General features: G+C 34.0%; 1 protein-coding gene across 4 annotated transcripts in view; it reads right to left on the reverse strand.

The window, feature by feature from the left end:
• Positions 1–14,103, reverse strand: part of magu (SPARC related modular calcium binding-like protein magu) — a 59,837-nt gene that overhangs the window by 21,758 nt on the left and 23,976 nt on the right. The gene's annotated exons all lie outside the window — the stretch shown is intronic.

A 14,103-nucleotide genomic window follows, 5' to 3' on the forward strand; every position in this document is an offset into this window, starting at 1 on the left:
CATGCATACGTTCCGATGTAGAAATGTGTAGTGCGCATTGTGTTACCGCACCACTGTCACAAGAGTAAATCATTTTTGGCCCGTCCAAAGGCGGACACTTCAGAAAAAGACAATATCAAAAGATTTGAAAACAAAAAACAAAAATCCAAGCCCATAACACGAAGACGAGGGTCGGCCGCTGATCATAAACCTTTTTGTCTCCTTCTTTTTGCAGTACATTCTATTCTGCTTTTCTTTTTTTGTTTTTAAGACCAATCTTCCGAATCTGCCAGACTGCATGTCGCTGCGGCTACTGCTACTAACACTAACATTGCCGCTTAACTTGTTCTCCAACCAAGTACAAGTAAACAATACCGAAACATGTCGCTGCTCTGCCCGCATTTGCAGAGAAGTGTAAATGGTGAGAAAGTTATCCTAAATATTATAGTTTGTGGTCACATCGATTAAAGGTATTTTGTGTTGGCTTTTTTTGTATTCTTTTGTGAGCTGAAGTGGCTGCATTGTCTGCCGACAGCTGGGTAATTGGATGTCAATGTGATTGTGGGTATTACGTTTATAACCGTTGATTGCACCATGCCCTGCAGGAAAATATTGACCTAGCTGGCACTACTCCTTTAGCGCATGGTGAAGTAATAAGAGCGAGAAGAAAGATTTCACACTATTTTTATTCTTTTTGTTTAAATGTGCCTTTAAAATTGTGTATAAGAGAACAGAAAGGGGAAATCCATCTAAACGAGTAAATGCTTTGTAAACGCGTAAAACTTGTAAATAAACCGGTCCTCCATACAAAATTAATTATGCTTTCGAGGTTTACGTGGTTACGAGGCATTTACGCGTTTTGATTAATTGTCCTAATATCAAAAAATAAAGCGAGAAAATTGTTTTATTAGCCGTCAAGGATTCGCCAACAGTTAGCGAGTGGCGAAACGAACGAACTCAATAAGGTACAACCAAACTCGCCATCGTTCATCCTTGCTAACTAACTTTGTTGTTGCTTTCACATACAAAATTTTTCGTTGAGACCAGAACTCAAACATATCAAGCAGAGATGTGGCGAATCGATGACGGCTATTATTTCTTCTGTTTATTGTGCCATGTCTTCGAACTGAATAAATAAAACTCAAACAGATATTTCCGTTCAGCTTCAAAACGCTCCTGAAAAGGCTTTCTGCCACCGGGTTTGACCCAATCAGCTGTTTGTGTGACGTCATCAAAGAATCGTCCACGCAAATTTTGTTATAGTAATAATAATATGTATTTTGGCGCTAACACTTTTCCTAAGTATTTGGCCGATCTTCTCCTCCGATTTGTAATATGCGTCTTGATATTGTTAAACAATTGAACCGACCTACAGTTTTACCGCGCTTCCGACGGACCAGGGATCGAACCCAGTTTCTACTGATTGGTAGTACGCAGCCCTAACCACTGATCCACAGCGGTCGTCGTACGGATAGCTACCTATAATTGTAACTAGGTTTTCATAACAAACGTTTTTTACCATAAAATTAAACAAAAATACCCAGCTAAGAGTTCACGCGACTAACGTCAGTCTACTAACTTATTACACTCTTTCTTGCCGCAATATTAAACTTTTCTTCTACAATATTTTCTATTTTCTGTTCAAAACATAGATGAACGCAATAAAATTTTTTGGAAGAAACGAAATCAACATTAGATGCACAGGGCTTTTAGAGCGGTATACTTAAGGTTATTAGAATTATTTACGTCAAAGCATTTGCTCGCGTCAGCTGCGATCGATCTTCGTTATAACTCCGATTCAAAATAATCAGAACCAAACCAGTGATGCCAGACATTCTCTTGTGAATTACCCACGAAAATCGGGATAAAATCCCTCAAGTAACCACATCTTAAAAATGTATCCCACAAAGTTAAATTAAAATCCCTTTTTTATTTGAAATGTCCCTTCTTCCCCTTTTAATAATTTTTGTTGCAAAATATCCCTCAAAAAGGGAATTTACGCACAATCTGGCATCACTGAACCAAACTAAGCACAATTGATAACAGCATTGCCAGATCTGACCAGTTTCATAGCTTTCGGAAAATGGAACCCTTATATACTCGCCTTTAAAAATAACTGTTGTCATCGGAGACATTTCAAGTTTTTTTAAATACCATTTAGAGAATCCAAATGTTAAATTGTTAGGCAGGAAACGTGAGCGCATTGGCGAAATTCAGGGCGGCGCTTTTGTATACCTAGGGTGATTCAAGGATGATGCAGTAATTATTTGTGATATGTGTTGATTTTTAAATAATTTTTTCCGTACAATTGGTAATAAAGGCTTGGTAAATTTAGTCATGACAAGAAAAACTGCACTCACTGCAAAAAAAAATATATATAGCCACCCAAAACGAGTAACTGTTAAGGATGGTGCTTGGGCTGGTGGAGTCATTGCATGGTACTTCTTAGAAAATGATGATGTTACAGTGAATGGACGATATCGGGACATGATAGCAAACTTTTTATGGCCCAAATTAGTTAACATGGACTTGGACAACATGTGGTTTCAATAGGAGGGTGCTACTTGTCATACAACGCATGAAACGAAACAATAGCCTTGTTGCGAATATCTGTGGTCCTATTAAATCACCCTAAACTGCATTTGGGCGTAAATTGTTCTACGGTGTATTAAAATAGATTTAAATTTAACTTCTATTTGACATTAAACTAGCTGAAGCTAATCAAGTTCTCCTTGGCTCGCATTCTAAAATAAATATTCTGCAGTTTTCTTTGCTGTAACAATCGTATTTATACTACTCACCCAAGGACTTTAACTCTAACAACATTTACCAAAATTTTAAGGGTATTGCGGTGTGTGTTTTTACAAAAACCTATGAAACTCTTTCTGGCTTGAAGCATTGGTTTCTATTCGTACTCATTGAATAGGCTCCAGAAAATTTCCTGGAGGGTGTGTGTACCTGTACACATCCATACATAAGTATATACCTGCATGTATAAAGTAAGATTGAGTATGTAAGCAGTTTGCGATTGGCCGCAAAAAGAACTGTCCCTACGTAGGTTCATACATGGGTATTAGTGAACAAATGTATGTATGTACTATGTTCTGTCCACCTGAACTGCAACGAGTTAAGAATATGAATTTTTCTACATCATAAGAAGAAACCGACCAATAAATAAAATTGAAAAGAAACATAAAAAAAAAATAGTAAAAGGGAACCATGTTTGCAAACAGACATACATACATATATAAGTAGTTATGTTTGTATATCAGGGATGAAAAATGGATATTTCAGATTGTACCTAATAGCATAAAATAAATGTACTTAAATGAGACAGAGTGTACCTAAAAAAATTTACATCATTCATTTGTAGTTTTTTTTATAAATTTTATTTAAAACATGAATAGAAAATATGGATGTACTTTAAACATGATTAGGTTTGTTTTTTTAACTGAGCCTATATCTATAGACTATAGTCTAATGGGAATCGGAAAAGTGTGGTTTTTGTCTGATTTTGACTACTGAAAAATATTGGTGAAGAGGACAAAAAATACAATTTGCGACGTATACTTCTAAATCCAGCTTTTTATAAAACAACTAGCAGAGCACCCAACGTCGTGCGGGTAAACAGTAATTCAGCATACAGTTTCCTTCTGTTTAAATTAAGGCGTCCTTATGAGGCATACTTTAAGCTTTATCGTGCTTCAACTAATATATGCTGATCATCACTTTCTGTACTACAAATCTTGTTCTATCATTAATAGTTGCGTTCCCTAACTCGCATGAAGTTGCAAGAATTTACAGGAGTATACCAGAAAGCGTTCCTGTAGTCAGTTCTCTCGCTCTCATCCGCTTCGCTGAGTGTATGAAATTTCTACGTGCTACATTAGATGTACATAATTTATTTAATTAAACACAACATACTTAAAATATGCGAAAATCAGGCGATTTAAATTTTTTTAATATCTTCAAAATATTTTCATACTAAAACTATCTTAAACCTATCTCTTGTGATACTTTTTCGTACTTATGTACATGTAGTTAAGAAATGATGCCATTTCAAAATCATTTCGATTGATACCCATATTGTAATAATTCATTGAAATGTTTGAAAATTTTGAATCTTACTTTTTATACCGTTAATTCCTATAATCCAAGTTGAATTTTAATTTTCAAACATGCGGAGTCCCTGCTATTCATATGTTGCTTAGAAATAAATCCTTTTCAACACCCTTCCGATTAAAACATAGATTGTAATAACACATTAAACTTATAATATAATTTTATTTGAATTTACATTTATAGCAGGTGGCAACCCTCTTCAAAGACCTTGGAAAACTCTACATGTTTAAGCTGAATCTTTCTAATTTAAACTCGAGTTTTAAAACAGGTGGCAAACCTTTTCGAAAAATTTTCTTACTAAAACCCTATTAAATCCCTCTTGTCTGACGTCCATATTGTGATGCATATTCCAATTATCAAATTCCTTTAATTCAATAAGAATTTGATTTTTCAAACAGATGGCAACCCTCCTGCATGTAGTTTAGAACTAAAACCCTTAACAAAAACCTTTTGATTGATACGCTTATTGTAATTTTTAAACGGGTGGCAACGCTTGTAAAACACCTCAGTAATATGTTTAATGTTCAACCTGAAGGTTTCTTAGCAATCTTTCATTTGACACCCATATATTATTTTTTTAGATAGCTTGTGAATAATTAATTTATATTTGGCTTTTCGAACAGATGGAAACCCTTTCAAACTACAACTTTTTTAAACCTCTTGTCATCCATTCTTTAATATAATTTTCAAATAAATAATTCCCTTAATTCAAGTCGAATTTGATTTTTTTAAACAGGTGGCAGCCCTCTTCGATAAAAATAGAATTTTTTTATATACGTATATGTATCTATACCAAGTCCCTGTACTCTATGAAAATCCCGTTTTATGGGAGGTGCCACGCCCCCTCGTATAATCGAGATTAAATCTATCCTATATTTTAAGTTGGGCTAAATGGCCCCAGTGTACAAAATTTAATGGGAATCGGTTGAGTAGTTAAAGCGTGAAAACGTAACAAATAAACAAACTCACTTTCGGATTTGTAATATTAGTAAGGATAGTAAGGATACCTTACTATAAGCACCTACCATAGATATGTCTGTATACCGAATTTCAAGTTCACGTGACTAATGGTTTTGAAGTTATAGCTGATAAAATTTCTCCGAATATGGGATGAGCCATGTCCCCTTTTACAAACTCATGTAAATATGTATACAAGCACCTACCATAGTATGCCTGCATACCAAATTTCAAGTTCATGTGACTTATGGCTCCAAAGTTATAGCTGATAAAAATATCCACGCCTATGAGATGAGCCACGCCCCCATTTGCAAACTCATTTATATATACCTAACTATAAGCACCTACCATAGATTTGTCTGCATACCAAATTTCAATTTCATATGACTTATGGTTTTGAATTTATATTATTATAGCTGATAAAACTTCCACGCCTATGGGATGTGCCACGCCCTCTTTTACAAAGCCATTTATATATACCCTAGTATAAGCACCTACTATAGGTACGTCTGCGCACCATATTTCAAGTTTCCGAAGTTATAGCTGATAAAAATTTTCCTATGGGATGTACCACGCCTCTTTTTACAAACTCATGTATATATAGCCTACTATAAGCACCTACCATAGTATGCCTGCATACCAAATTTCAAGTTCATGGGACTTATGGCTCCAAAGTTATAGCTGATAAAAATTTTCCTATGGGATGTACCACGCCTCTTTTTACAAACTCATGTATATATAGCCTACTATAAGCACCTACCATAGTATGCCTGCATACCAAATTTCAAGTTCATGGGACTTATGGCTCCAAAGTTATAGCTGATAAAAATTTTCCTATGGGATGTACCACGCCTCTTTTTACAAACTCATGTATATATAGCCTACTATAAGCACCTACCATAGTATGCCTGCATACCAAATTTCAAGTTCATGGGACTTATGGCTCCAAAGTTATAGCTGATAAAAATTTTCCTATGGGATGTACCACGCCTCTTTTTACAAACTCATGTATATATAGCCTACTATAAGCACCTACCATAGATATGTCTACATACCACATTGGAACTTCATGTGAAAACCTGGCACATACATACGTACATATGTACATACATACATACTTCTACAAATATATAGTAGATATCTATCCTCTTTGTGTAAAATAATTTTACTGAATATCCCGATACAGCGCCTCCTATCGTGTAATTTGTTAGTCCAAATATTCCTTTTCAATTGGCGAAGCTTCTCCCGTGTGCCTACAAGTAAATACATTACCACGGTAAAGAAAAAAGAAAAAATAAAATAAAAATGCATCTGATCAAAAGATGATTGTACCTAAAATCTAGTGACTGTACCTAATGTACCTTTAAGTCATCAAACGTTGGAAAAAGGTACAACTGTACATACTTTCTCATCCCTGATGTATATACAAACATTGGTACACAAAATAACATAAGCTACCTCACGATGATCAACATAGCCAGCCGGCAAAATCGGTGAGATCGCTTAATGGTCAAAAAGTGTCCGACTTAATTTTGCTTATACTTGCAGCGTAGCGGAATGACGTAGGCTTAACAGCTGAATATCATGTGCCGACAGTAGTTTGTTTTGCGGAGATTCTTTTGTAGGTGAGTTGGTCGTTCAGTGAATCTGGCTGGGTGACTGGCTGACTGGCTGACTAGCTGACTAGCTGACTACCAGACTAGCGGACTAAATAGCTGGTTCGCTGTCCATCCATTCTATCGGACGAATAACCGAGTTGGATTAAGAAGGGAACAGAGGTGTTCCAAACTGTTGTGGCAGACAATTTGTAGCCGTCACCAAAAGAGTTAAATATTAACAAACCCACACGCACAGACCCATGGATAGACACCTGGATGTAAAAGCATACATATGGGTCATTCCATACAAAATATACACCTCAATATTTTTGTTTGGTGTCAAAAATATTTATTTTTTTTTTAATTTCTTTATCGATCTTCATCATATTCGAAAATCTCGGAAAAAATCCGAAATTTTGATCTCACAAAGAAGTAATTTTTTTAAGTTGTTTGCATTTAATAAACTAAATATTTGTCGGAGAAAACAAGTTAAGTAATCAAACTGTGCGTAATTACCTCGGCTTTGCAAATAAATAACTTTTTTCATTAAAAAATTGCATGTTGTTAAATATATATTTTTATTATTATGCAGTAGTACTGGCAGCACATGAATGCGCGCAGATACTTTATGTACTCAGGCATGAAAAAACTCGTAACTTCTAAAGCATTGGTTTTTCAATTCTCAAATTTTTAAAGTGTACTCCATAAAGTTTCACAGCTATTTAGATTGCAAAAAAAAAACAAAACAAATATCAAACAATGTATAATAATAAAACATATATATTTAAAACAATTTTATATTCTTAATGCAACAAATTATGTATTTAAATCGATCTCACACTCTAATACAATGCCGAGGTAATTACGCACATTTTGATTACTTAACTGATTTTCTCCTACAAATAGTTTATTAACTGCAAAAAATTAAAAAAAATATACTTTTTGTGAGTTAAAAATTTCGGAAATTTTTTGTGTTTAACCGACTTCAAAAAAAGGAGAAAGTTATCAATTCGTCGGAATATTTTTGTTTATGTATTTACCGCATAACTTTGGACCAGGTCAACCGATTTCGATAATTCATCGGAAAGGTAGTAACTCACATGTGGTCCCATACTAATTTGGTACAGATCCGATCATAATTAAGATAAGCACGTTGAGAGGAGCATAAAAAAAATTTCGATAAAAAAAAAAATATTCAAAACTACCCTATCTTTTAAGTTGGAACCAACAATACACACCCACAAAATTTCATTGGAATCGGTGGAGCGTTTTCGGAGATTAGCGTAAACGAACACTGTGACACGGGAGTTTTATATATTAAGATTGAAGTCGGTTGTTTTTTGCTTAAAAATTACTTGTTTGAGATTTTCGAATATCATGATCAAATAAAAAAATTGGTTTCATCTTTTTTCGATAAAGAATGCAAAAAAAAAATATTTAGGTGTAAATTTTGTATGGAATGACCCATATGTATGTATGTACATACGAAATAAATTTTTTGGAATACTTGGAATTTTCAAGTGTTTTCTTAGGATTTGCACCATTCCAACTACAAATACAAAAGAAAAACATGAATCTATACATACATAACGGGTGATTTTTTTGAGGTTAGGATTTTCATGCATTAGTATTTGACAGATCACGTGGGATTTCAGACATGGTGTCAAAGAGAAAGATGCTCAGTATGCTTTGACATTTCATCATGAATAGACTTACTAACGAGCAACGCTTGCAAATCATTGAATTTTATTACCAAAATCAGTGTTCGGTTCGCTTTACGTCCGATTTATGGTCTACATAATCGACCAAGTGAGCAAACAATTAATGCGATTGTGACCAAGTTTCGCACTCAGTTTACTTTATTGGACATTAAACCAACCACACGAATGCGTACAGTGCGTACAGAAGAGAATATTGCGTCTGTTTCTGAGAGTGTTGCTGAAGACCGTGAAATGTCGATTCGTCGCCGTTCGCAGCAATTGGGTTTGCGAAACACATTTCGAACCGAACACTGATTTTGGTAATAAAATTCAATGATTTGCAAGCGTTGCTCGTTAGTAAGTCTATTCATGATGAAATGTCAAAGCATACTGAGCATCTTTCTCTTTGACACCATGTCTGAAATCCCACGTGATCTGTCAAATACTAATGCATGAAAATCCTAACCTCAAAAAAATCACCCGTTACAAACAAATGTGCGTCGTTGATACCCAGCAAACGTTTGGAGTCATATTGGACTCTTATTGCCCGCATATACGGACGCTTTTGGACGCTTTTAAAACGATTTTTGGCCTCATATATGAATCACTTCTCACTTCACTTTTTGAGGCCCTTCGGTCTCTTATTTAAGGTTGTTCTTTGAGTCTTATTGAACACACTATATTTGCAAAGGCATTCAGTAGAAATTTCCAAGAATGATAGGATAGAATAGAATGTCTCCCTACATCGTGAAAAATTTCTTTCAAATAACATACATACATACATACAAACATACTTACGTGCATATACACATTTCAACACGCATTTAATAACAGTGGCTGCAGCTAAATTTAGTTCCTTTTTGGTTTTGTAATTATTTTCAATTTCTGCATAAACAAGTTTAGATATAAATTTCGAATCTTTATTGTTTTTATATTGGCACAAGGTGCTGGCTCATAACTTGGATCATAAATGAATCCTAAAAGATTCATGTAGAGTAAAAAAATTTCTGTTTTCGGCTCATATATTCTGAACTCTCAGAATATGTTTGCGGGGTAGTTTCGTAGCTATGTGTGTATATGTGTGTGTATGTATGTAAATACATAAGTACTTTTTTATTCGATGTTAAGCATTGTGATTTGCGCGAGTTGGGGTTTTAATTTTTTATGTATTTTTTATTTCCCTTTGTGTTTTTTTCAATACGCATATATACACACATACATACATATAAAGTGTATTTCCATACATATTACTTTGAGCGTAATTTAAGGAGTTTACACATTCATATAGTGCACACATGCATATCTACCCAGGGGAAAAGTGGTAATGTATTATATGCGTGATAAATAATGTAGTGTATGTCTTATGAATTCTAGATTCTATTACTGTTAACTATGTAATCAGCATTCTAATGTATCCAAAGATTCGTTAAAAATTCATATTAAATCGCATTCATTCCTGCATTACTGGTAATGCAAAATTCAATGCCACACTTTTCCAAGGACATCGCGTGTGAAAAATAATGCATTTTCGAATGTGGAACCGGCTCTTTTACTGATTACACTGGATCACAAATTCTAGTTTGATTTTTGTTCTCCAGACGCCACTATCCCAGTTCTATATTGAATTGCTCGGTGATTCCGAAAATCGAGTTATTTTTTTCCTATGGATACGTTTTAAAAAAAATATTTTCAATTTACTGTTATTCAGTTTAAAACAAAGAGTGGTTCCACTTAATCCCGTATATCTTACGAACCAATTTAACAATCCTAAAAGCAGATACAACAAATCCAAGCTAATAAAATTCCCCATACATCATATATATGTACATCACTTTCCAATAAGTTTGATAGTTTCTGACAAATTAATTAATCATTCCAGTTTTTTTTTATTTTTTAATGAAAAAGATCAAACTTTAACAGAAGAAAAATTAAAAAAGTAACAGATTCTGTGAAAAATTTTTGCATTAGTGCTAAAGCCTGTTCTGTTACAAAAAAAAAATCAAGTTACTGATTAAGAAAATCGATGGATAAATAAGAAATAATGAGTGGTAAAATGAAAATGCGCAAAGATTTTTCGTATGAAATATGAGCAGAAAAGCGTGTTACTCAGGTGTACGTGGCGTATGAGCAACTTTCTTTCCTGCTCATTTTTCATGCAAAAACTCATTGGGGTATTTTCATTTGACCACTCATTAGTTATTATTTATCCATCGATTTTTTTCACTAGTAATTTGATTTTTTTATAAAAGAACAGGCTTGAGCACAAATGCAAACATTTGGCACAGAACTTGTTATTTTTTTAATTTTTCTCCTCTAAAAGTTTGATTTTTTTTTAATTTTGTCGTAAAAAAATAAAAAGAACTGGAATGATTAATTAATTTGTCAGAAACTATCACTGCTATTGGAAAGTGATGTTGATATGGTGTATGGAGAATTTGATTAGCTTTTTTCCATATTTTGTATTAAGATTGCTAAATTGGTTCGTAAGATATACGTGATTAAACGGAACCAATTTTTGCTTTCAGCTAAATAACGGTAAATTGAAAACATATCGAAAACGTATCCATGAAAAAAAATTAACTCGATTTTCGGAGTCACCGAGCAGTTCTACATAGGAATTGGATAGTGGTATCCATAGAACATTTTTGCTGTAAACCAATGTTATTTTTTCGATTACTATACATTACATTTTCTCACTGGGTATGAATGTATATAATTAATTTTTTATATGTATGTCATGTAGTGTTTAACATACATATGCCGTCGTCCATTCCCTGTCCACTGCGATTACTTTTACATGTTTTCCTTAAGGCATGCCTTGTCTCCGAAACCGGTTGCCGATCGTTCAGTTGGCTTAACTTTTTGGGCTTAAGTAATGCCTATAAACTATGTATGTATGTATTGGTATATTATTTTGCATAAGTCATGGATGGCAGTTGCCAATATTTGGCTTGCTGCTGATTATGGTGTGTCTTGCTAATTTTTTCTTTTGTTTTCATACAATAGACATATTAATGAATGTATGTATGTAAATACACTAGACTGCCCAACGATTCTATGTACTATTCTGTGGCAATGAAAATATGTTCCTTAACTGCTGTATGTCTGCCTCCAACAACTTCCGCCACATGCCACACTCCACACTGTATACCGTCAGCACTTGTTTCTTTTTTTAAGTGGCCTTAAATGATTTTAGAGTCATTAGCGTTTATAAGTAGGCAATTAATTAACAAACACCCTAAAGACAGCCCATATAAACTCCGCACTGACATATTGACTTTCTTCTGCCTGAATCCTTGTGACCCTCCGCGCGAACATTGAACGTATCCAGTTTACCAGCGCAGAATATCGAGCTCAATATTATATCGAATGTGGCATTATGAAAAAACCACCCTGAAAAGCCAACTGTGAGTTTTTTTCTTATATTTAATATAAGGCTCGGATTTTCTCTTTAAAAGAGTCTGTGCAGTTTGCTTGTTTTTAACAAGAAATGAAACCGAACCCAAAATCGTAACCGTTTAAAACCGTTTCGCTTTTCAAAACCGAAACCGCAACCGTTATCTGGACCTGAGAAGGAGCGAAGCCGAAACCGGTTCTAGCACAGGTTTCAATCGGTTTCCAGAAATTTATAAAAATCTGCTGCAGGATCTAGCAACCAGAATTTCTTTTCTAACTGTGCGGTTTCACAAAAAATGACTTGCATAACAAATTTGTTGACTAGTATGTGGATACCAGAATCAGCAACATTTTGCTAAAATAGTAGTAATTTTGACAAAGTACCTTTTCGCTAAAAGATGCCTATCCGATCTGGCATCGGTTATTTGGAAGAAGTCATTTTGTCACATGTATAGTTGTAAAGCGCACAAAAATGAATGGGTGAATAAAGTTTCATAATTATTTAGTAAATAATTGAAGAAAAAAAAATATTTTAGTTTTCATACATCTTCAATTTTACACCAAAAAGAAAGTATTTAAGCGAATCTGGTGATGACTTTTTTGTTAAACTTGTTTTCATTTTTTTATTCTAAACCCGAAACCGGAACGAAACCGAAACCGAAACCGAAACCGAAACTAATTTTGAAGAACGAAACCAAAACCGAAGCTGGAACGTTATTTTGAATCGGTTTCATTCCTTGGTTTTTTTATCGACTTTCAACAGCCTAGCTGTGCCACTCAGTATCTTATGAACGGCCGTCGATCCTTGGTCTGTGCAAAATATGAAATATATAAAGAGTTTTTTCAAAAAGTGTTCGGTAGGCGATGACAAACGTTTGATTGTGTTTCTGAAAAAGCTTCTCTTCAAATCGATTTGCCAATCGGAGGTGGCGTGAAATTGTAGGTCCCTGCCCTTTGTGTGACAACATCAAGACGCACACCGCAAATTGGAAGAGAAGTTCGGACAGAAAATACTTAGCAAAAGTGTTAGACCCAAAATATTATTATTATTACTATTAATCTTGTGTTAATGTCTGCTGTTTTGTGTTTATATATGAATATATATATACCGATTGCATTGCCGGCGAAATCAAATTAGTGAAAACGTATTTGTAATCAACGTTTATACCAGTGCCTTTAACTGCTAGTAAAAAATAAATATCAAATGAGCATAATACATGCATATTAAGCTTTTAAAGTAAAAATGCGTAGCGATACAAGACGCCAATTGACTTTCCAAGATCTCTTGATTAGGAGATCTTGATTAAATCAAATTTCATCACACCAATCAATTCAACGCCTTTTATTGCACCGGCATATCATATCAGTCCACTAACATTTATATGTGCATACATATGTAAGTAAATATGTTCATGCCACACAAAGATACATATACCCTGCAAAAACCGTAGTAGAAAGCGGAAAGTAAGGAAATTTTACACAGAAAATTTTTACTTTTCTTGAGAGCTAGATACTAAGCTTAAATAGAGTACACCCTTATTAGTCTCCATAGGGTACAATTCGGCATTGATTAGTCCCAATTAATGCCTTAAATGGTACAATTGGCTATTACTTAGCTAAACATCTACTTATCACTTAACGGGAGTAAATGGTCATTAAATTATAATTTCCGTTCATATAAAGGGATCAAAAGTGCAATTAACCGCAGGGTCCTTTGCGCCTAATTCCGAAGTCACAGCTTTTGTAGGGTATATATGTACATATGTAATTAAATCCATAACTAAATATATACACATGTACACATTATACATCCATATGCAATTTGCCAAGTGTCGCGGAAGATTGAATATCGATTTGTGTATGTAAGTACATTAGGCATACGACTTCTTTTTTATTTTTTTAATTAAAAATACATACGGAGAGAATGAGTAATGATGAAAACCCAAAAAAAAAATAACCTGATAACCAGGGAGGTGTGGATACTCTTAAATTAAGTAAAAAAGAGAAAAAATACATACATATGTATGTGGAAAATTCCATGTCAGCCAAATTATGACTGCGATCAAAAATAAATAGGTTTGCAAATTTTTTTATTCCATATACATTCATAACCAGTGCCACATAAGTCCACATTTCAAACTTCGTACAAAAATTATAAAAACTCAACAAGCTTTAACAATTACACCCAAAATTTATGAACTTTTTATTAAGAATTTTTATAAAAATTCAAGTCGCTAGAAAATCGCGTTGATTTTTAGTATTTTTTTGCTGACTGTGTTAGGCATTTTTTTCTATATAAAAGTAAGTGTCGAGCATACTTTATATGTAAGAAAATTCACAACACCGTCAGT

Source organism: Rhagoletis zephyria, unplaced genomic scaffold (assembly GCF_001687245.7).
Source record: "Rhagoletis zephyria isolate East Lansing unplaced genomic scaffold, Rhagoletis_zephyria_1.1 Rzeph_scaffold_00064, whole genome shotgun sequence".
In the NCBI taxonomy this organism is placed as follows: domain Eukaryota; kingdom Metazoa; phylum Arthropoda; class Insecta; order Diptera; family Tephritidae; genus Rhagoletis; species Rhagoletis zephyria.